Below are 22,558 nucleotides of genomic sequence, written 5' to 3' on the forward strand. Positions count from 1 at the left end.
CATTCGTCACTGCTAGTAAGTGAATTCTACGCAGGTATTGTTAAAGTAATGGCTTTGAATGAATATATTAAGTCTAGTGAAAAATCAAAGACTACGATCCCACTAAAGTTAAATTTACTGTACTTTTAGGCAAGTCCTTTAAATAGCTGTGATCTTCCATTTAATTTGTATTGTGTAGTGGATAGTTGTGCTGTTTTTTTTTCCTTTTAAACGACAATGTGCTCTCTGTTGGCATTTTCAGCCCGCTGCTTTAATATGCATAAATCCCATTATACTCTATGGTTGATGCTTTTAAGATGAGATGGTGACTTTCCTGACCTATTTGTTGATTTATTTTAGCAGCTGAGAAAGTATCAAACCACTGAAGATGGATCCTATTAATCTGTGCTTGCTTTCTATCCTTTCTCTCTCTAATTTTTATTCTCAAAGTTGAAAAAGAAAGAGTGCTACCAAGTATGCATATAATAGAAAAATGTTTTAAATTGGATGTGAATCACAGTTTGGAAATTGATTGTGTTTCATGGCACTGGTATAATGAAGAAATATTTTAAAACATATTTGTCTGACTTGCTTGAAGGATTCTATATCATATTAATATGAGAAAGTTTTTGAGGTCTAAGTTTTTCTTTCTTTTTAAATAAGGGTTTATGCACCTGATAAAGACCATGCAATGTTAATTTTGGGAGATGTAGACTGATATATGTTTCAATAAATAGATTTTAATTTTCCAAGAAAATAACTGGTTAACTATGAAGACATGTCTTATTTTTAAGTTGGAACATACTGACCATGTTATGTTCTCTTTGCCCACATTTTTTTTAGCTTTTACAACAGGAAATACAAACAGTGGTTGAAATTTGCACTTAATATCTTGTACTCATCATTAGAATAGAAATTCCCATGGAGAGCAGAGGGTGATTCAAATACTAAGATCCTATAAAAAGTAAAAGTACCTTTACAGATGTAAGAAAATAAGAAAATTAGACTTAATAAACTACTGATTTGAATTAAAATAGAAATACTACCACAGTTTAGTTTGTCTACCCTGTCTGAAAATGTGTAAGTATGAATTAAGGATTTTAGTGGCCCTGGCATTATTCAAACTTTTTAGATTAATCAAGCATTGAAAATCATAATTTATTTGAAAATACTTATTTATTCATTTATTTGTTTAATCAGCAAACATTTATCACTCATCTACTGTTTTAGTTGCCTATTGCTTTATAACAAATTATCCCCAAATATAGCAGCCAAAACAACAAACATTTATTTCACAGTTTCTGAGAGTTAGGAATCTGAAAGAACTTTAGTTAGATGGTCTGGCTTAAGATATCTTATAAGGTGACAGTCAAGATATCAGCTAGGCCTGGAGTCATCTGAAGGCTTGGCTGGGTTGGAGAGTCTGTTTCCAAGCTCATTCAGTGGTTATTGGTAGGAAACATCAATTTCTCATGTGAGGCTGTTCATAACATGAGAGTTGCCTTTTTCCAGATGAAATGATGCAAAAAAAAAAGACAATATACCCGAAACAAAAGCTACAGTATCTTTTATAACTAATCTTAGAAGTGACATTAATCACTTCTGCTGTGTTCTATTCATTACACAGGCCAACCTTGGTACAGGGTGGAGTGTGAATATCAGAAGGTGTGGGGTTCACTGGGAACCATATTCAAGGCTTATTTCCATATCTGTGTGCTCCGCATTATGCTAAGCACTAGACACAAATATGAATACCACTCAGACTCCCATCCTTAAAATTGTTTTGTGTGTCAGACAGTAAATTCAGGGTCAGATTTTCTATTATCTTTCTGACAATATTTCTAATTATAGCACAAAAACACTCATATAAAAATCAATTTCTTTTATAAAATTTTATATCTAAAGGAATACTTTAGCATAATTTGGAATATATATACTCAGAATAATTTTGGAACAAAAATTCCTAGTTTTTTCTTTGCGTATTCTAAAACTCTAAGCCAGACATGTCAAAATTATTTCTGAGAGGTTCACTGCAGAATGGAAGAAGCAATGTATGTAATGTTATCACAGTGTGGTTCTAATTTGCATGTACCTAATTACTAATGATGTTGAGCATCTTTTCATGTGCTTATTTTCTGTCCATGTATTGTCTTTTGTGTTTCTTCATACCTTTTGTCCATTTTAAAAAATTGGACTGTTTTCTTGAGTTGAATATTCTGTACATATTCTGGAGAGAAGTTCTTCATCTTTGTTTATATGGTGTACACATATTATCCCCAAATGTGTGATTTGTGTTTTCAATCTTTTAATAGTATCTTTTGAAAACCATTAAATTAAATTAAATTTTGATTAGTACTTATTTCTTAGTTTGTTCTTCTGTGGCTCGTGCTTTTCTGTGTGTTAGCTAAGACATGCTTGCATAATCCAAATTTGCAAATCCAAAGGTTTTCTCCAATATTTTTTTCTAAAAATTTTTACTTTTAGATTTTTCTTTTTGAATTATATGATCTGTTTTTGAGTTAATTTTGTGTCTGATGATTGTTTTGTTATTTTTCAAATAAATATCCAGTTGTACTAGCACCATTTGTTTAAAAGACCCTGTTTAATATTGAATTACCAGTCACTGTGATTGGAGGAACCAAGATGGTGGAATAGAAGGACGTGCTCTCACTGCCTCTTGTGAGAACACCAGAATCACAACTAGCTGCTGGACAATCATCAACAGGAAGACACTGGAAGTAACCAAAAGAGAAACCCCACATCCAAAGACAAAGGAGAAGCCACAATGAGATGGTAGGAGGGGCTCAATCACAGTAAAATCAAATCCCATAACTGGTGGGTGGGTGACTCACTGACTGGAGAACACTTATACTACAGAAGTCCACCCACTGGATTGAAGGTTCTGAGCCCCACATCAGGCTTCCCGACTTGGGGGTCTGGCAACAGGAGGAGGAATTCCTAGAAAATAAGACTTTGAAGCCTAGTGGGATTTGATTGCAGGACTTTGACAGCACTGGGGGAAGCAGAGACTCTACCCTTGGAAGGCACAGACAAAGTAGTGTGTGCATCAGGACCCAGGGGAAGGAGCAGTGACCCCAGGGGAGACTGAACCACACCTATCTGCTAGTGTTGGAGGGTCTCCTGCAGAGGTGGGGGCTGGCTGTGGCTAACTGTGGGGATAAGGACACTGGCAGCAGAAGTTCTGGGAAGTACTCCTTGGTGTGAGCCCTCCCAGAGTCTGTCATTAGCCCCACCAAAGAGCCCAGGTAGGCTCCAGTGTTGGGTTGCCTCAAGCCAAACAACGAACAGGGAGGGAAGCCAGCCCCACCCATCAGCAGTCAAGTGGATTAAAGTTTTACTGAACTCTGCCCACCAGAGCAACAGTCAGCTCTACCCACCACCAGTCCCTCCCATCAGGAAACTTACACAAGCCTCTTAGACAGCCTCATCCACCAGAGGGCAGACAGCAGAAGCAAGAAGAGCTGCAATCCTGCAGCCTGTGGAACAAAAACCACATTAACAGAGAGATAGACAAGATGAAAAGCCAGAGGGCTATGTACCAGATGAAGGAACAAGATAAAACCCTAGAAAAACAACTAAATGAAGTGGAGATAGGCAACCTTCCAGAAAAAGAATTTAGAATAATGATAGTGAAGGTGATCCAGGACCTCGGAAAAACAATGGAGGCAAACATCGAGAAGATACATAAGTGTTTAAAAAGACCTAGAAGAATTAAAGAACAAACAAACAGAGATGAACAATACAATAACTGAAATGAAAACTACACTAGAAGGAATCAATAGCAAAATAACTGAGGCAGAAGAACGGATAAGTAACTGGGAAGACAGAATGGTGGAATTCACTGCTGCAGAACAGAATAAAGAAAAAGAATGAAAAGAGGTGAAGACAGCCTAAGAGACGTCTGGGACAACATTAAACACAACAACATTCGCATTATAGGGGTCCCAGAAGGAGAAGAGGGAGAGAAAGGACCTGAGAAAATATTTGAAGAGATTATAGTCGAAAACTTCCCTAACATGGGAAAGAAAATAGCCACCCAAGTCCAGGAAGTGCAGTGAGTCCAATACAGATTAAAACCAAGGAGAAACACAGTGAGACACATAGTAATCAAATTGGCAAAAATTAAAGACAAAGGAAAATTATTGAAAGCAGTAAGGGAAAAACGACAAATAAAATACAAGGGAACTCCCTTAAGGTTAACAGCTGATTTCTCAGTAGAAACTCTACAAGCCAGAAGGGAGTGGCATGATATACTTACACTGATGAAAGGGAAGAACCTACAACCAAGATTGCTCTATAATTACCTTAAACGTGAATGGATTAAATGCTCCAACCAAAAGACACAGGCTTGCTGAACGGATACAAAAACAAGACCCATACATATGCTGTCTACCAGAGACCCCCTTCAGACCTAGGGACACATACAGACTGAAAGTGAGGGGATGGATAAAGATATTCCATGCAAATGGAAAACAAAAGAAAGCTGGACTAGCAATAATACTCATATCAGATAAAATAGAATTTAAAATAAAGAATGTTACAAGAGACAAGGAAGGACACTACATAATGATCAAGAGATCAATCCAAGAAGAAGATATAACAATCATAAATATATATGCACCCAATATAGGAGCTCCTCAATACATAAGGCAACTGCTAACAGCTCTAAAAGAGGAAATCGACAGTAACACAATAATAGTGGGGGACTTTAACACCTCACTTACACCAATGGACAGATCATCCAAAATGAAAATAAATAAGGAAACACAAGCTTTAAGTGACACAATAGACCAGATCGATTTAATTGATGTTTATAGGACATTCCATCCAAAAACATCAGATTACACTTTCTTCTCATGTGGGCATGGAACATTCTCCAGGATAGATCACATCTTGGGTCACAAATCAAGCCTCAGTAAATTTAAGAAAATTGAATAGCAAAGATCAATAAAAGTAAAAGCTGGTTCTTTGAGAAGATAAAAAAATTGATCAAACATTAGCCAGACACCTCAAGAAAAAGAGGGAGAGGACTCAAATCAATAAAATTAGAAATGCAAAAGGAGAAGTTACAACAGAAACCACAGAAGTAAAAAGCATCATAAGAGACTACTACAAACAACTCTATGCCTATAAAATGGACAACCTGGAACAAATGGACAAACTCTTAAAAAGGTATAACCTTCTAAGACTGAACCAGGAAGAAGTAGAAAATATGAACAGACCAATCACAAGTAATAAAATTGAAACTGTGATTAAAAATCTTCCAGCAAACAAAAGTCTAGGACGAGATGGCTTAACAGGTGAATTCTATCAAACATTTAAAGAAGAGCTAACAACCATCCTTCTCAAACTCTTCCAAAAAATTGCAATAAAAGTAAAAGCTGGTTCTTTGAGAAGATAAAAAAATTGATCAAACATTAGCCAGACACCTCAAGAAAAAGAGGGAGAGGACTCAAATCAATAAAATTAGAAATGCAAAAGGAGAAGTTACAACAGAAACCACAGAAGTAAAAAGCATCATAAGAGACTACTACAAACAACTCTATGCCTATAAAATGGACAACCTGGAACAAATGGACAAACTCTTAAAAAGGTATAACCTTCTAAGACTGAACCAGGAAGAAGTAGAAAATATGAACAGACCAATCACAAGTAATAAAATTGAAACTGTGATTAAAAATCTTCCAGCAAACAAAAGTCTAGGACGAGATGGCTTAACAGGTGAATTCTATCAAACATTTAAAGAAGAGCTAACAACCATCCTTCTCAAACTCTTCCAAAAAATTGTGGAGGAAGGAACACTCCCAAACTCATTCTATGTAGCCACTATCACCCTGATACCAAAACCAGGAAAAGTTACTACAAAAAAAGAAAATTACAGACCAATATCACTGATGAATATAGATGCAAAAATCCTCAACAAAATACTAGGAAACAGGATCCAACAACACATTAAAAGGATCATACACCATGATCAATTCGGATTTATCCCAGGGATGCAAGAATTCTTCAATATACGCAAATCAATCAATGTGGTACACCATATTAACAAACTGAAGAATAAGAACCATATGATCGTCTGAATAGATGCACAAAAACTATTGACAAAATTAAACACCCATTTATGATAAAAACTCTCCAGAAAGTGGGCATAGAGGGAAACTACCTCAACATAATAAAGGCCATATACAACAAACCCACAGCAAACGTCATTCTCAATGGTGAAAAAAGGAAAGCATTTCCTCTTAGATCAGGAACAATACAAGGATGTCCACTCTCACCACTTTTATTCAACATAGTTTTGGAAGTCCTAGCCACAGCAATCACAGAAGAAAAAGAAATAAAAAGAATCCAATTTGGAATAGAAGAAGTAAAACTCTCACTGTTCCAGATGACATGATATTATACATAGAGAATCGTAAAAATTCCACCAAAAAACTACTAGAGCTAATCAATGAATTTGGTGAAGTTGCAGGATACAAAATTAATGCACAGAAATCTGTTGCATTCCTATACAGTAATGATGAAAAATCTGAAAGAGAAATTAAGGAAACACTCCCATTTACCACTGCAACAAAAAGAATAAAATACAGAGGAATAAACCTACCTAGGGAGACAAAGGGCCTGTATGCAGAAAACTATGACACTAATGAAAGAAATTAAAGATGATACCCACAGATGGAGAGATATACCATGTTCTTGGATTGGAAGAATCAATATTGTGAAAATGACTATACTACCCAAAGCAATCTACAGATTGAGTGCAATCTCTATCAGAGTACCAATGGCACTTTTTACAGAACTAGAACAAAAATCTTAAAATTTGTATGGACACACAAAAGACCCCGAATAGCCAAAGCAGTCTTGAGGGAAAGAAATGGAGCTCGAGGAATCAGACTCCCTGACTTCAGACTATACTACAAAGCTACAGTAATCAAGACAATATGGTACTGGCAGAAAAACAGAAACATAGATCAATTACACAAGATAGAAAGGCCAGAGATAAACCCACACACCTATGGTCAACTAATCTATGACAAAGGAGGCAAGGATATACAATTGGGAAAAGACAGCCTCTTCAATAATTGGTGCTGGGAAAACTGGACAGCTACATGTAAAAGAATGAAATTAGAACACTCCCTAACACCATACAGAAAAATAAACCCAAAATGGATTTAAGACCTAAATGTAAGACCGGACAGTTTAAAACTCTTAGAGGAAAACATGAGAAGAACACTCTTTGACATAAATCACAGCAAGATCTTTTTGCTCCAACTCCTAGAGTAATGGAAATAAAAACAAAAATAAACAGATGGGACCTAATGAAACTTCAAAGCTTTTGCACAGCAAAGGAAACCATAAACAAGACGAAAAGGCAGTCCTCAGAATGGGAGAAAATATCTGTTAATTTGAAGAGAATTAGCAGATCAGTTTGAGGAAAAATGACATTTTAATAATATTACATCTTCCAAACCATGAATGCAGCATATCTCTCCATTTACTGGTTTAATTTTTTTCAGTGTTCAGTAATTTTTTTTTAATTTTTAAAATTTTTTTACCTTTGTTTTTTAACATCTTTATTGGAGTATATTTGCTTTACAATGGTGTGTTAGTTTCTGCTTTATAACAAAGTGAATCAGCTATACGTATATATATATCCCCATATCTCCTCCCTCTTGCGTCTCCCTCCCACCCTCCGTATCCCACCCCTCTAGGTGGTCCCAGAGCACTGAGCTGATCTCCCTGTGCTATATGGCTGCTTCCCACTATCTGTTTTACATTTCATAGTGTATATGTGTCCATGACACTTTCTCACTTCTACCCAGCTTACCCTTCCCCCTCCCTGTGTCCTCAAGTCCATTCTCTATGTCTGCATCTTTAATCCTGTCCTGCCCCTATGTTCGTCAGAATCTTTTTTTTTTTTAGATTCCGTATATATGTGTTAGCATATGGTATTTGTTTTTCTCTTTTTGACTTAATTCACTCTGTATGACAGACTCTAGGTCCATCCACCTCACTACAAATAACTCAATTTCGTTTCTTTAAATGGCTGAGTAATATTGCAATTCTGATCTGCTAATTCTCTTCACTTGCAAATATTTCCTCCCATTATGAGGATTGCCTTTTCATCTTGTTTATGGTTTCCTTTGCTTTGCAAAAGCTTTTAAGTTTCATTAGGTCTCATTTATTAATTTTTCTTTTTATTTCCGTTTCTCTAGGAGTTGGGTCAAAAGGATCTTGCTGTGAATTATGTCATAGAGTGTTCAGCCTATGTTTTCCTTGAAGAGTTTTATAGTGTGTGGCTATCCATTCATCTGTCGATGGACACTTAGGTTGCTTCCATGTCCTTCCTATTGTGAGTAGAGCTGCAGTGAACATTGAGGTACCTGACTCTTTTTGAATTATGGTTGTCTCAGAGTATATGCCCAGTAGTGGGATTACTGGGTTGTATGGTAATTCTATTTTTAGTTTTTTAAGGAACCTCCATACTGTTCTCCGTAGAGTCTGTATCAATTTACATTCCCACCAGCAGGGCAAGAGGGTTCCCTTTTTTCCATATGTATATCTTCTTTGGAGAAATATCTATTTAGGTTTTCTGCCCATTTTTGGATTGCGTTTTTGTTTTTTTGATATTGAGCTGCATGAGCTTCTAGGGTATTTTGGAGATTAATCCTTTGTCAGTTGCTTCACTTGCAAATATTTCCTCCCATTATGAGGATTGCCTTTTCATCTTGTTTATGGTTTCCTTTGCTTTGCAAAAGCTTTTAAGTTTCATTAGGTCTCATTTATTAATTTTTCTTTTTATTTCCGTTTCTCTAGGAGTTGGGTCAAAAGGATCTTGCTGTGAATTATGTCATAGAGTGTTCAGCCTATGTTTTCCTTGAAGAGTTTTATAGTGTGTGGCTTTACATTTAGGTCCTTAATCCATTTTGAGTTTATTTTTGTGTATGGTGTTGTGAAGTGTTCTAACTTCATTCTTTTACATGTAGCTGTCCAGTTTTCCCAGCATCATTTATTGAAGAGGCTGTCTTTTCTCCATTGTATATTCTTGCCTCCTTTATCAAAAATAAGGTGACAGTATATATGTGGGTTTATCTCTGCACTTTGTATCTTGTTCCATTTATCTATATTTCTGTTTATGTGCCAGTACCATATTGTCTTGATTACTGTAGCTTTGTAGTATAGTCTGAAGTCAGGGAACCTGATTCCTCCAGCTCCGTTTTTCTTTTTCAAGATTGCTTTGGCTATTTGGGGTCTTGTGTGTTTCCATAGAAATTATGAAATATTTGTTCTACTTCTGTGAAAAATGACGTTGGTAGTTTGATAGGGATTGCAGTGAATCTGTAGATTGCTTTGGGTAGTATAGTCATTTTCACAACATTGATTCTTCCAATCCTAGAAGATGGTGTATCTCTCCATCTGTTTCTATCATTTTAATTCCTTCATCAGCATCATAGTTTTCTCTATACATGTTTTTTGTCTCCTTAGGTAGGTTTATTCCTAGGTATTTTATTCATTTTATTGCACTGGTAAATATGAGTGTTTCCTGAATTTCTCTTTCCGATTTTTCATCATTAGTGTATAGGAATGCAAGAGATTTCTGTGCGTTAATTTTGTATCCTGCTACTTTACCATATACATTGATTAGCTCTAGTAGTTTTCTGGTAGCATCTTTTGGATTCTCTATGTATAGTATCATGTCATCTGCAAACAGTGACAGCTTTACTTCTTCTTTTCTGCCTTGAATTCCTTGTATTTCTTTTTCTTCTCTGATTGCTGTGGCTAAAACCTCCAAAACTATGTTGAATAATAGTGGTGAGAGTGCACAACCTTGTCTTGTTCCTGATCTTAGAGGAAATGGTTGCAGTTTTTAACCATTGAGAATGATGTTGGCTGTGGGTTTGTCATATATGGCCTTTATTATGTTGAGGTGAGTTCCCTCTATGCCTACTTTCTGGAGGGTTTTTATCATAAATGAGTGTTGAATTTTGTCAAAAGCTTTTTCTGCATCTATTGAGATGATCATACTTTTCTCCTTCAATATGTTAATATAGTATATCGCATTGAATGATTTCTGTGTTTTGAAGAATCCTTGCATCCCTGAGATAAACCCTACTTGATCATGGTTGTATGATCCTTTTAATGTGCTGTTGGATTCTGTTTGCTAGTATTTTGTTGAGGATTTTTGCATCTATGTTCATCAGTGATATTGGCCTGTAGTTTTCTTTCTTTGTGACATCTTTGTCTGGTTTTGGTATCAGGGTGATGGTGGCCTCATAGAAAGAGTTTGGGAGTGTTCCTCCCTCTGCTTCTTTCTTTGTGACATCTTTGTCTGGTGTTGGTATCAGGGTGATGGTGGCCTCATAGAATGAGTTTGGGAGTGTCCCTCCCTGTGCTATATTTTGGAAGAGTTTGAGAAGGGTAGGTGTTAGCTCTTCTCTAAATGTTTGATAGAATGTGCCTGTGAAGCCATCTGGTCCTGGGCTTTTGTATGTTGGAAGATTTTTAATCACAGTGTCAATTTCGGTGCTTGTGATTGGTCTGTTTATACTTTCTATTTCTTCCTGGTTCAGTCTCAGAAGATTGTGCTTTTCTAAGAATTTGTCTATTTCTTCTGGGTTGTCCATTTTATCGGCATATACTTGCTTATAGTAATCTCTCATGATCCTTTGTATTTCTGCAGTGTCAGTTGTTACTTCTCCTTTTTCATTTCCAACTCTATTGACTTGAGTCTTCTCCCTTTTTTTCTTGTTGAGTCTGGCTAACGGTTTCTCAATTTTGTTTATCTACTCAAAGAACCATCTTTTAGTTTTATTGATCTTTGCTATTGTTTCCTTCATTTCCTTTTCATTTATTACTTATCTGATCTTTATGTTTTCTTTCCTTCTGCTAACTTTGGGGATTTTTTGTTCTTCTTTCTGTAATTGCTTTAGGTGTAAGGTTAGGTTGTTTATTTGGCTTGTTTTGTGTTTCTTAAGGTAAGATTGTATTGCTATAATCTTCCCTCTTAGAACTTCTTTTGCTGCATCCCACAGGTTTTGGATCATGGTGTTTTTGTTGTCATTTGTGTCTAGGTATTTTTTGATTTCCTCTTGTATTTCTTCAGTGATCTCTTTGTTATTTAGTAACACTTTGTTTACCCTCCATGTGTTTGTGTTTCTTACTTTTTTCCCCTGTAATTTATTTCTAATCTCATTGTGTTGTGGTCAGAAAATATACTTGATATGATTTCAGTTTTCTTAAATTTACCAAGGCTTGATTTGTGACCCAATATATGATCTATCCTGGAGAATGTTCCTTGAGCACTTGAGAAGAAAGTGTATTCTGTTGTTTTTGGATGGAATGTCCTGTAAATGTCAATTAAGTGCATCTTGTTTAATGTATCATTTAAAGCTTGTGTTTCCTTATTTATTTTCATTTTGGATGATCTGTCCATTGGTGAAAGTGGGGTGTTTAAGTCCCTTACTATGATTGTGTTACTGTCGATTTCCCATTTTATGGCTGTTAACATTTGCCGTATGTATTGAGGTGCTCCTATGTTAGGTGCATAAATATTTACAATTTTTATATCTTCTTGGATTGATCCATTGATCATTATGTACTGTCCTCCTTTGTCTATTTTAATAGTCTTTATTTTGAAGTCAATTTTGTCTGATATGAGACTAGCTACTCGATCTTTCTTATGATTTCCAATTGCATGGAATATCTTTTACCATCCCCTCACTTTCAGTCTGTATGTGTCCCTAGGTTTGAAGTGGGTCTCTTGTAAACAGCATATATACGGGTCTTCTTTTTGTATCCATTCAGCCAGTCTATGTCTTTTGGTTGGAGCATTTAATCCGTTTACATTTAAAGTAATTTTTTTCTTTTTGTATTTTTTAAATTTTTTTCGGTACGCAGGCCTCTCGCATTTGTGGCCTTTCCTGTTGCGGAGCACAGGCTCCGGACATGCAGGCTCAGTGGCCATGGCTCACGGGCCCAGCCGCTCCGCGGTATGTGCGATCCTCCCGGACCGGGGCACGAACCCGTGTCCCCTGCATCGGCAGGCAGACTCTCAACCACTGTGCCACCCGGGAAGCCCTAAATTAATTATTGATATGTATTTTCCTATTACCTTTTTCTTAATTATTTTGGGTTTGTTATTGTAGGTCTTTTCCTTTTCTTGTGTTTCCTGCCTAAAGAAGTTCCTTTAGCATTTGTTGTAAAGCTGGTTTGGTGGTGCTGAATTCTCTTAGCTTTTGGTTGTCTGTAAAGGTTTTAATTTCTCCATGGAATCTGAATGAGATCCTTTCTGGGTAGAATAATCTTGGTTGTTGTTTTTTCCCTTTCATCACTTTAAATATGTCCTGCCACTCCCTTCTGTGTTGCAGAGTTTCTGCTGAAAGATCAGCTGTTAACGTTATGGAGATTCCCTTGTATGTTATTTGTTGTTTTTACCTTGCTGCTTTTAATATTTTTTCTTCGTATTTAGTTTTTAATAGTTTGGTTAATATGTATCTTGGCCTGTTTCTCATTGGATTTATCCTGTATGGGGCTTTCTGCGCTTCCTGGACTTGATTATATCCTTTCCCATATTAGGGAAGTTTTCAACTATAATCTCTTCAAATATTTTCTCAGTCCCTTTCTTTTTCTCTTCTTCTTCTGGGACCCCTATAATTCGAATGTTGGTGTATTTAATGTTGTCACAGAAGTCTCTGAGACTGTTCTCAATCTTTTCAATCTTTTCTCTGTAATCTGCTCTGCAGTTGTTTTTCCACTATTTTATTTTCCAGGTCACTTATCCATACTTCTGCCTCAGTTATTCTGCTATTGATTCCATCTAGAGAATTTTTAATTTCAGTTATTGTGTTGTTCATCATTGTTTGTTTGCTCTTTAGTTCTTCTAGGTCCTTGTTAAACGTTTCTTTTATTTTCTCCATTTTATTTCCAAAATTTTGGATCATCTTTACTATTATTACTCTGAATTCTTTTTCAAGTAGATAGCCTATTTCCTCTTTATTTGTTTGGTCTGGTGAGTTTTTATCTTGCTCCTTCATCTGCTGTGTTTTTCTCTTTCTTCTCATTTTGCTTAACTTACTGTGTTTGGGGACACATTTTCACAGGCTGCAGGTTCATAGTTCCCGTTGTTTTTGTTTTCTACCCCCAGTGGCTTAGGTTGGTTCAGTGGGTTGAGTAGCCTTCCTGGTGGAGGGGACTTCTGCCTATGTTCTGGTGTATGAGGCAGGACCTTGTCTTTCTGGTGGGCAGGATTACATCCGGTGTTGTGTTTTGGGGTGTCTCTGTCCTTATTATGATTTTAGGCAGCCTCTGTGCTAATGGGTGTGGTTGTGTTCCTGTCCTGCTAGTTGTTTGGCATAGGATGTCAAGCTGGGTGGAGTGGAGATGGATTGAATGTAGCTGCATCTTAGCGTTGAGTTGGAGACCTCTGGGAGAGCTTTCACCATTTGTTATTATGTGGAGCTGGGAGTTCTCTGGTGGACCAATTCCTGAACTCGGCTCTCCCACCTCTGAGGCACTGGCCTGACACCTGGCGAGATGGCTCAGAAGAAGAGGGAGGGAGGGAGGGAGGGAGGGAGGAAGAGTTATTAAAAAATTTTTTTAAATTATTAAAAATAAAAAAATTTTAAAATAATAAAAAAAAGAAAGAAGAGAGGGAGCAACCAAACCAAAAAACAAATCCACCAATGATAACAAGTGCTAAAAACTGTACTAAAAAAACCCAAAAACAAACAAATAAAAAAAATGGACTGACAGAACCCTAGGAGAAATGGTAAAAAGCAAAGCTATATAGACAAAATCAAACAAAGTCCACTGCCTCAATTTTGGGGTGATTCGTTGTCTATTCAGGTATTCCAGACATGCAGGGTACGTACGTCAAGTTGATTGTGGAGATTTAATCTGCTGCTCGTAGGCTGCTGGGAGAAATTTCCCTTTCTGTTCTTTGTTCGCACAGCTCCTGGGATTCAGCTTTGGATTTGGCCCCCTTCTGCATGTAGGTCACCTGAGCATGTCTGTTCTTTGCTCAGACAGGATGGGGTTAAAGTAGCAGCTGATTAGGGGGCTCTGGCTCACTCAGGCCATGGCGAGGGAGTGGTACGGTATGTGGGCCGAGCCTGTGGCGGCAGAGGCCTGCATGATGTTGCAGCATCCTGAGGTGCACCGTGTATTCTCCTGGGGAAGTTGTCCCTGGATCACGGGACCCTGGCAGTGGAGGGCTGCAGAGGCTCCTGGGAGGGGAGGTGTGGATAGTGACCTGTGCTTGCACACTGGCTTCTTGGTGACTACAGCAGCAGCCTTCGTGTTTCACGCCCATCTCTGGTGTCCGTGCTGATAGCTGTGGCTCGTGCTCAATTCTGGAGCTCGTTTAGGCAGTGCTCTGAATCCTCTCTCCTCGCGCATCCCGGAAAAATGGTCTCTTGCCTTTTAGGCAGTTCCTGACTTTTTCCCGGACTCCCTCCTGGCTAGCTGTGCTGCACTAGCCCCCTGCAGGCTGTCTTCACGCAGCCAACCCCAGTCCTCTCCCTGGGATCTGACCTCCGAAGCTGGAGCCTCAGCTCCCAGCCCCCACCTGCCCTGGCTGGTGAGCAGACAAGCCTCTCAGGCTGGTGAGTTCTGGTTGGCACCAATCCTCTGTGCAGGAATCTCTCCGCTTTGCCCTCTGCACCCATGTTGCTGCACTCTCCTCTGTGGCTCCAATGCTTCCCCCCTGCTTCCCCCCTATCCGCCAGTGAAGGGGCTTCCTAGTGTGTGGAAACTTTTCCTCCTTCACAGCTGCCTCCCAAAGGTGCAGGTCCCCTCCCTATTTTTTGTCTCTGTTTTTTCGTTTTTCTTTTGCCCTACCCAGGTACTTGGGGAGTTTCTTGTCTTCTGGGAAGTCTGAGGTCTTCTGTCAGCATTCAGTAGGTGTTCTTTAGGAGTTGTTCCACATGTAGATGTATTTCTGATGTATTTTTAGGGAGGAAGTTCATCTCCATGTCTTACTCATCTGCCATATTGAAGCAGGATCCTTTTGTAATTTTTAGAATCTGTCTTTATGACATTTTCTATCACAGTTATACTTAAGTATTTCACATATTTGATGCATTATAAATGGTATTGTGTTTTTAATTTCATTTCTAGTTGAACACTGCTAGTGTAGGCAATTAATTTTGTATATAATCTTGCATCCTGCAAGTATGCTAAAATTATGGATTCTAGTAGCTTTTTTTGTATATTCCATTGGATTTTCTGCATAGATGTTCATGTCACGTGTGAATAGAGATACTTCGATGCTTCTTTTCAAATCTAGATGCCTTTTATTTCTTTGTATTGCCCCTTTGCATGGGTTAGAACCTATAGTAAAAATTTTGAAAAGAACTGGTGACAGTAGAATCCTGATCTTGTTATCAATCTAGAGGGAAAGAATTATTTTGTTTGGTATTGAGTTTGGTTAGTTAGCTCTAGGTTTTTAACAGATGCTTTATGTTAGGTTGAAGAAGTTCCTTTCTATTCCTACTTTACTGAGAGTTCCTATTTGAAATAAATGTTGGATTTTATCAAACTTTTTTATATATTTGGCGAATTACATTGATTGACTTTTTGAATGTTAGACCAACCCTCTGCTTCTGAGATTAAAAAATGTGGGTGTTATGTATTATCCTTTTTATGTATTGTTGGATTCAGTTTTTAAAATTTATTTACAAGTTTTAAATTTAGGTTTATGAGACATATTTACTTATAGCTTTCTTTTTTCTTTCTTTCTTTTTTTTTTTTTTTTTTTTTTGGTAATGTCTTTTTGTTTATGAGACATATTTACTTATAGCTTTCTTTTTTCTTTCTTTCTTTTTTTTTTTTTTTTTTTTTTTGGTAATGTCTTTTTCTGGTTTTGGTACCAAGGTCAGTCTGACTATGTAGACTGAGTTGAGATGTGTTCCCTCCTTAAGTTTTCTGGAACGTTTGTGTAGATTAGGTATTCTTTCTTCCTTAAATGTTTGGGAGAGTTTACAAATGAAGCTATCTGCTCCTTGAGTCTTCCTTATAGGAATGTTTTAAACTAAAAATTCAGTTTCTTTAATGGATAATATTCCACTTATCTTTTTCTTGTTGACTTAGGTTTGGTGTTTTTGCTTCTTTCAATAAATTTGTCTATTTTGCCTAAAGTTGTCAAACTTACTGGCATAGAGTTCTTCATAATTTTTCTTTATTATTATTCTAATATTTATAGAATCTATAGTGATGTCTCCCCTTCCATTCCTGATATTGGTAGTTAGTGTCTTCTCTCTTTTTTCCCTGATCACTATTGGTAGACTGACTTATTATTTATCAATCTTTCCAATGTACCCAACTTTTGGTTGGTTTTGATTTTTTCCAATATTTTCTTCTATTTTCCATTTTACTAATGTCTACTCTGATCTTTATTATTTCCTTTTTTCTACTTTGTTAAGTTACTCTTGTTTTTTACATTTTTATATTTTTATATTTTTTATTTTTTTGTGGTACATGGGCCTCTCACTGTTGTGGCCTCTCCCGTTGCGGAGCGCAGGCTCTGGACGCGCAGGCTCAGCAGCCATGGCTCACGGGCCCAGCTGCTCTGCGGCATGTGGGATCTTCATGGACCGGAGCATGAACCCGTGTCCCCTGCATTGGCAGGTGGACTCTCAACCACTGCGCCACCAGGGAAGCCCCTATTTTTTTATTTTTTAGTTTTTTAAAGCAGTAGTTGAGATAACTGACTTGAAACCTGTCATTTCTAATGTAGGAATTTAATACTGTAAATTTTTTATGAGTAATCTATATTCCACAAATTAAATGTCAACTTGGCTAGACTTCAGTTCCAAATTATTTGAACACTAATCTAGGGGTGGCTGTGAAGACGTTTTGCAGGTGAGTTAAAGTCCTTGATCAGTTAACTTTAAGGGAAATTATCCTGGGTTATCTGGGTGCCTGATTCAATGAATTGAAAGACCTTGAAAACAGGAATGAGGATTCTTCTAGGAAGAGAAGAGATTCTTCCTGTGACCAATAGCTTTGGCTTGTGCTTATGGAGTTTTGTATTGATTGTGGTCTTCCTTTCCTAAATGCCTGCCCTACATACACCCACACACACCACACACATGACACACACTCACCACACACACACAAACACACACACACACACACACACACACACACACACACACTGGTCATGCTTCTCTGGTTGAACTTGACTGATGCAGTAGCATGTGGAAATTAGATCTTACTTTTTAAAAATCCAGTGTAACAATCTTTCCCTTTTATTGAGGGTATTTGGACCATTTACATTTGATGTTGTTACTGATATGGTATAATTTAAATCTGTTATTTTGTAATTTTTTTTCTATTTGTCTCATCTGTTCTTTGTCCCTTTTTAATCTCTTTTCTGCCTACTTTTGAATTATTGGAAAATTTTTATGGGTCTAGTTTTATGTCCCTTGTTGGTTTATTATACCTATCATGCTGTATTTAGTTGCTGCTTCATGCTTTATAGTATATATCTTTAAATTATCACAGTATACCTTTCACCTACTCCCCCTATTCCCAACTTCTGGTATTGTCATTCATTTTCTTTTAGAACCCACACAATATTATTTTTATTTTTGTTTAAAGTCAGTTACATTTTAAAGAAGTGTAAACAATAAGAAAATTTTAATATATTTACCCAAGTATTATATTTCCAGTGCTCTTCATTTCTTTGCTTAGTTCTCTTCTTCTATATGATATCATTTTCCTTCTGTCTGATGAATTCTTCCAGAATTTGTATGCTTGAAAAAGTGTATTTTACCTTCATTTTTCAGATATGTTTTTCTAGATTTAGAATTTTAGATTAACTTTTTTTCCAGTACTTTATATATGTTCCTTTACTATTTTATCACTTGATATTGTTTCTGATATGAAATCTGCTGTCATCCTTACGTTTAATCTTATGTAGCTTGTCTCTAGTTCCTTTTAAGATTTTCTTTTGCTCTCATTTTGACCTGTCATTTCTAATGTAGGAATTTAATACTGTAAATTTTTTATGAGTAATCTGTATTCCACAAATTAAATGTCAACTTGGCTAGACTTCAGTTCCAAATTATTTGAACAGTAATCTAGGGGTGGCTGTGAAGACGTTTTGCAGGTGAGTTAAAGTCCTTGATCAGTTAACTTTAAGGGAAATTATCCTGGGTTATCTGGGTGCCTGATTCAATGAATTGAAAGACCTTGAAAACAGGAATGAGGATTCTTCTAGGAAGAGAAGAGATTCTTCCTGTGACCAATAGCTTTGGCTTGTGCTTATGGAGTTTTGTATTGATTGTGGTCTTCCTTTCCTAAATGCCTGCCCTACATACACCCACACACACCACACACATGACACACACTCACCACACACACACAAACACACACACACACACACACACACACACACACACACACTGGTCATGCTTCTCTGGTTGAACTTGACTGATGCAGTAGCATGTGGAAATTAGATCTTACTTTTTAAAAATCCAGTGTAACAATCTTTCCCTTTTATTGAGGGTATTTGGACCATTTACATTTGATGTTGTTACTGATATGGTATAATTTAAATCTGTTATTTTGTAATTTTTTTTCTATTTGTCTCATCTGTTCTTTGTCCCTTTTTAATCTCTTTTCTGCCTACTTTTGAATTATTGGAAAATTTTTATGGGTCTAGTTTTATGTCCCTTGTTGGTTTATTATACCTATCATGCTGTATTTAGTTGCTGCTTCATGCTTTATAGTATATATCTTTAAATTATCACAGTATACCTTTCACCTACTCCCCCTATTCCCAACTTCTGGTATTGTCATTCATTTTCTTTTAGAACCCACACAATATTATTTTTATTTTTGTTTAAAGTCAGTTACATTTTAAAGAAGTGTAAACAATAAGAAAATTTTAATATATTTACCCAAGTATTATATTTCCAGTGCTCTTCATTTCTTTGCTTAGTTCTCTTCTTCTATATGATATCATTTTCCTTCTGTCTGATGAATTCTTCCAGAATTTGTATGCTTGAAAAAGTGTATTTTACCTTCATTTTTCAGATATGTTTTTCTAGATTTAGAATTTTAGATTAACTTTTTTTCCAGTACTTTATATATGTTCCTTTACTATTTTATCACTTGATATTGTTTCTGATATGAAATCTGCTGTCATCCTTACGTTTAATCTTATGTAGCTTGTCTCTAGTTCCTTTTAAGATTTTCTTTTGCTCTCATTTTGACCTATAATGTGCCTTGGTGTAGTGTGTGTGTGTGTGTGTGTGTGTGTGTGTGTGTGTGTGCGCGCGTGCGTGCCTGTGTGTGAGATTGGGTTTTGCTGAACTTCTTGAATCTGGGTGTATAGTTTTTATCAAATTTGGAAAAATTTGAGACATTATTTATTTTTCTCTTTTCCAGCTTTATTGAGTTATTATTGACATATATGTAAGTATGCAACATGATAATTTGATGTTCATATATACTATGAAATGATTACCGCAATACAATTAATTAACACTTTCATTCCCTAATATAATTACCATTTTTTGGTGTGGTGATAACACTTAAGATTTACTCTCTTAACAACTTTCCAGTATATAATACAGGGTTGTTCATTATAGTCACCATGATGTACATTAGAACCCCAAAACTTAATTTACTTTATAACTGGAAGTTTGTATCCTTTGACAAACATCTCCCCTAGCCCCTGGCAACCACCATTCTATCCTCTATTTCAGTGAGTTCAGCATTTTTAGATTACACAAATAAGTGAGAACATATAGTATTTGTCTTTCTGATTGTTTCACTTAGCATAATTCCCTCAAGGTCCATCCACATTTTTGCAAAAGGCAGGGTTTCTTTATTTTTTAATGGCTGAATAATATTTTATTGTAAATATATGCCACATTGTCTTTATCCATTTATCTGTCAATGGACACAGGTTTCCATATGTTGGGTATTGTATATAATCATACATGATTTCTTTATATATTTTTTCTCCCCATGTCTCTTTCAGGGACTTCATTTACATGCATACAAATTTTCTTGAAGTTGTCCCACAACTCACTGCTCCTCTTTCACATTTTAAATTCTATTTCATTTCATTTTGAATAGTTTTATTTCTATTTTCCAGTTCATTCATATTTTCTTATGAAATGTCTCATCTGGCATTAACCCCATCCCCAGTATCTTACACATTTGTAATGTTCATCTGTAGAATTTTGATTTGAGTGTTTTTTGTTAATATCATCCATGTCTCTACCTTGTGAACATATGGCATATGATTTGAATAACTTGTAATGTCTTTGTCCACTAACATCTATGTCTTTAATTGGATTGGCTTTTTTCCCCTTCATTATGGGTAGTTTTTTCCTGCTTCTTGAATGCCTAAGTTTTTGGCCTTCGTTCTTGGTTATAGTTAAGACATTTAGAAATAGTTGATCCTTTTGGGTCTTACTATTAAGATTTTTTTTAAAAGTGGGACTGGAGCAGTGCTCAGTTTGGACCTAATAATTCCCCACTGCTAGAGCTAAACCTTTCTGTATTCTACCCAATGTCCTATGAATTATGATGTTTTCCAACTGGCTTGTGGGAATAGGCACTATCTGCAGAGCTTTCTGAGTACTGGGCACTGTTACCTCTAATTATTTCAGATGATTCTCTTTTTGGACTTATATGCATACACTATGCATACCCTGGTAGTGAACTCATGTATACTATGAGTACTCAGCTGAATACTTGAAGAGACCCTCTGCAGCTCTCCAGTGTTCTCTGTGCTGTATGGTAGTGGCCCAAATGCTACCCCCACTTTCCTTTCTCTTTGCTTTCCTCCGATATTGAATATACAGATTTAAAATGCCTTCCAAACTTTTTTTTGTAGCTAAAGGTGATCTAGTTCCAAATAATGAAATGCCCTGGGTAGGCATTCTGGGACTGGTTAGGCTGGCATGCTCCACTGGCCTTGTCATTTCCCCCTTTTCAAGCCTGAGACAATAATGTGGTGCCTAGAAATGCAGTAGCCATCAGGTCACCATGAGTAAAAGCTGAGTGACAGTTCAGGAAGATAAATGTCCTCATGGAGCTGCATGACCCAACAGTATTGACCAAACTTCTAAGTTTTTACATGACCCAAGTAAACTACTAAAGTAAAAGTCATTATTCATGAAGTTTTCTACTGCATCCAGCCTAATATTATTCTGATTGATATAATCCCTTTTTATGGCCAAATCAGAAGCTCATGTAGGAGTGTCCCTGTGGAACTGTGAACTGTTTTTCCACATTTCAGGGCTCATGACTGTGACTTTGTCATTTACTGTTGGAACAGACTGCTATGATTGACAGGAAAGATCATCATTCTCCACATATAGAGTGTGATAATGGGTGATGTGAAAGTCATTCTCTTTGAAGGAAAATGAAAATAAAGAAAATACTTTATTTTATACATTTTTTATTTTATGTTTTATTCTGCATACTATAAATTTTACATTACCCTAAGTTGTTAAGTACTAACTAGAATTACTGTGAAAATTTATCATACAAGTGTGTGAGCACCAGTAATAAAAAGGTTTTATTATATATAATACTCTACCATGTTTTTACAAAATATCAATACAATACTTTTATTTCATGCTTTATTATTGCTGGGAATGTATTTCATGAAAATTTCAAAGAGAATTATTCTCAATATCACCTAGATAAAGGCATTATGAATAATAAAGCTACCTACATGATTGCATATGCATGATTGTCTAATTTAGGTGTCAAGGGATTTCATTTCACATAGGAAAAAAAGCCTTTTATTTTAAAAAATCTCTAGAGTCATTAATTTTAAGTACTTGAAAAACAGCATAAATGGAATAAAAATATTATAACTTTTATTTCTTCTTTACTAAAGTGATAGGGTCATCAATATCCAGTATTGAAATATGTATTTTGCCTGAAATTTTAGTTTCTTTTTGAATAGGCTACATTGAAATTCGTACTCTACAGAACAAATACTCACTAATTCTAATTTATATTTAATCATCCATAGTGACTCATACATTAGTGACTCATTCCAAAATAAAAGTTTCAGAATATCAAGTTATTTTAAAATAAGCCCTCTTCTTATTCTGCAAAGGAAGTTGTTGAATAGGATTGCAATAAAGAACTAACTAAAATACATTTTTTTTTAGATCTTATTTGAGGTTTTGAGTAAGTTTAACTTAGCAAGAAATCTTGCTTCCAGGAGAACATGAGTTTCTAAGGTAGTTGATTTGAATTAGTTTTTAAAAGAGTGATGCAAGTTTTTAATGCAAATTTATCAGTTTCATCTCTGACCTTGTACTTACATGCTGTTGGTAGTGTCTTTCTTTTGACTACTGAACTTATTCATTGCCTTCACCTGAAATTAAACATGTCTCAAACTGAGAACTTCATTTTACTTGTAGTTCCTCTACTAGGCTTCTTTGATTTGGTCAAATTCTATTATTATTTTCCTTATCACTCAGGTTTAACATTTTTCATTTAATTGACTCCATCCAATTTCTTTGCTTCCACTTCCAACAAGTCTTCAAATACCATACTGACTGCAAATTAC

Source organism: Physeter macrocephalus, chromosome 11, assembly GCF_002837175.3.
Source record: "Physeter macrocephalus isolate SW-GA chromosome 11, ASM283717v5, whole genome shotgun sequence".
In the NCBI taxonomy this organism is placed as follows: domain Eukaryota; kingdom Metazoa; phylum Chordata; class Mammalia; order Artiodactyla; family Physeteridae; genus Physeter; species Physeter macrocephalus.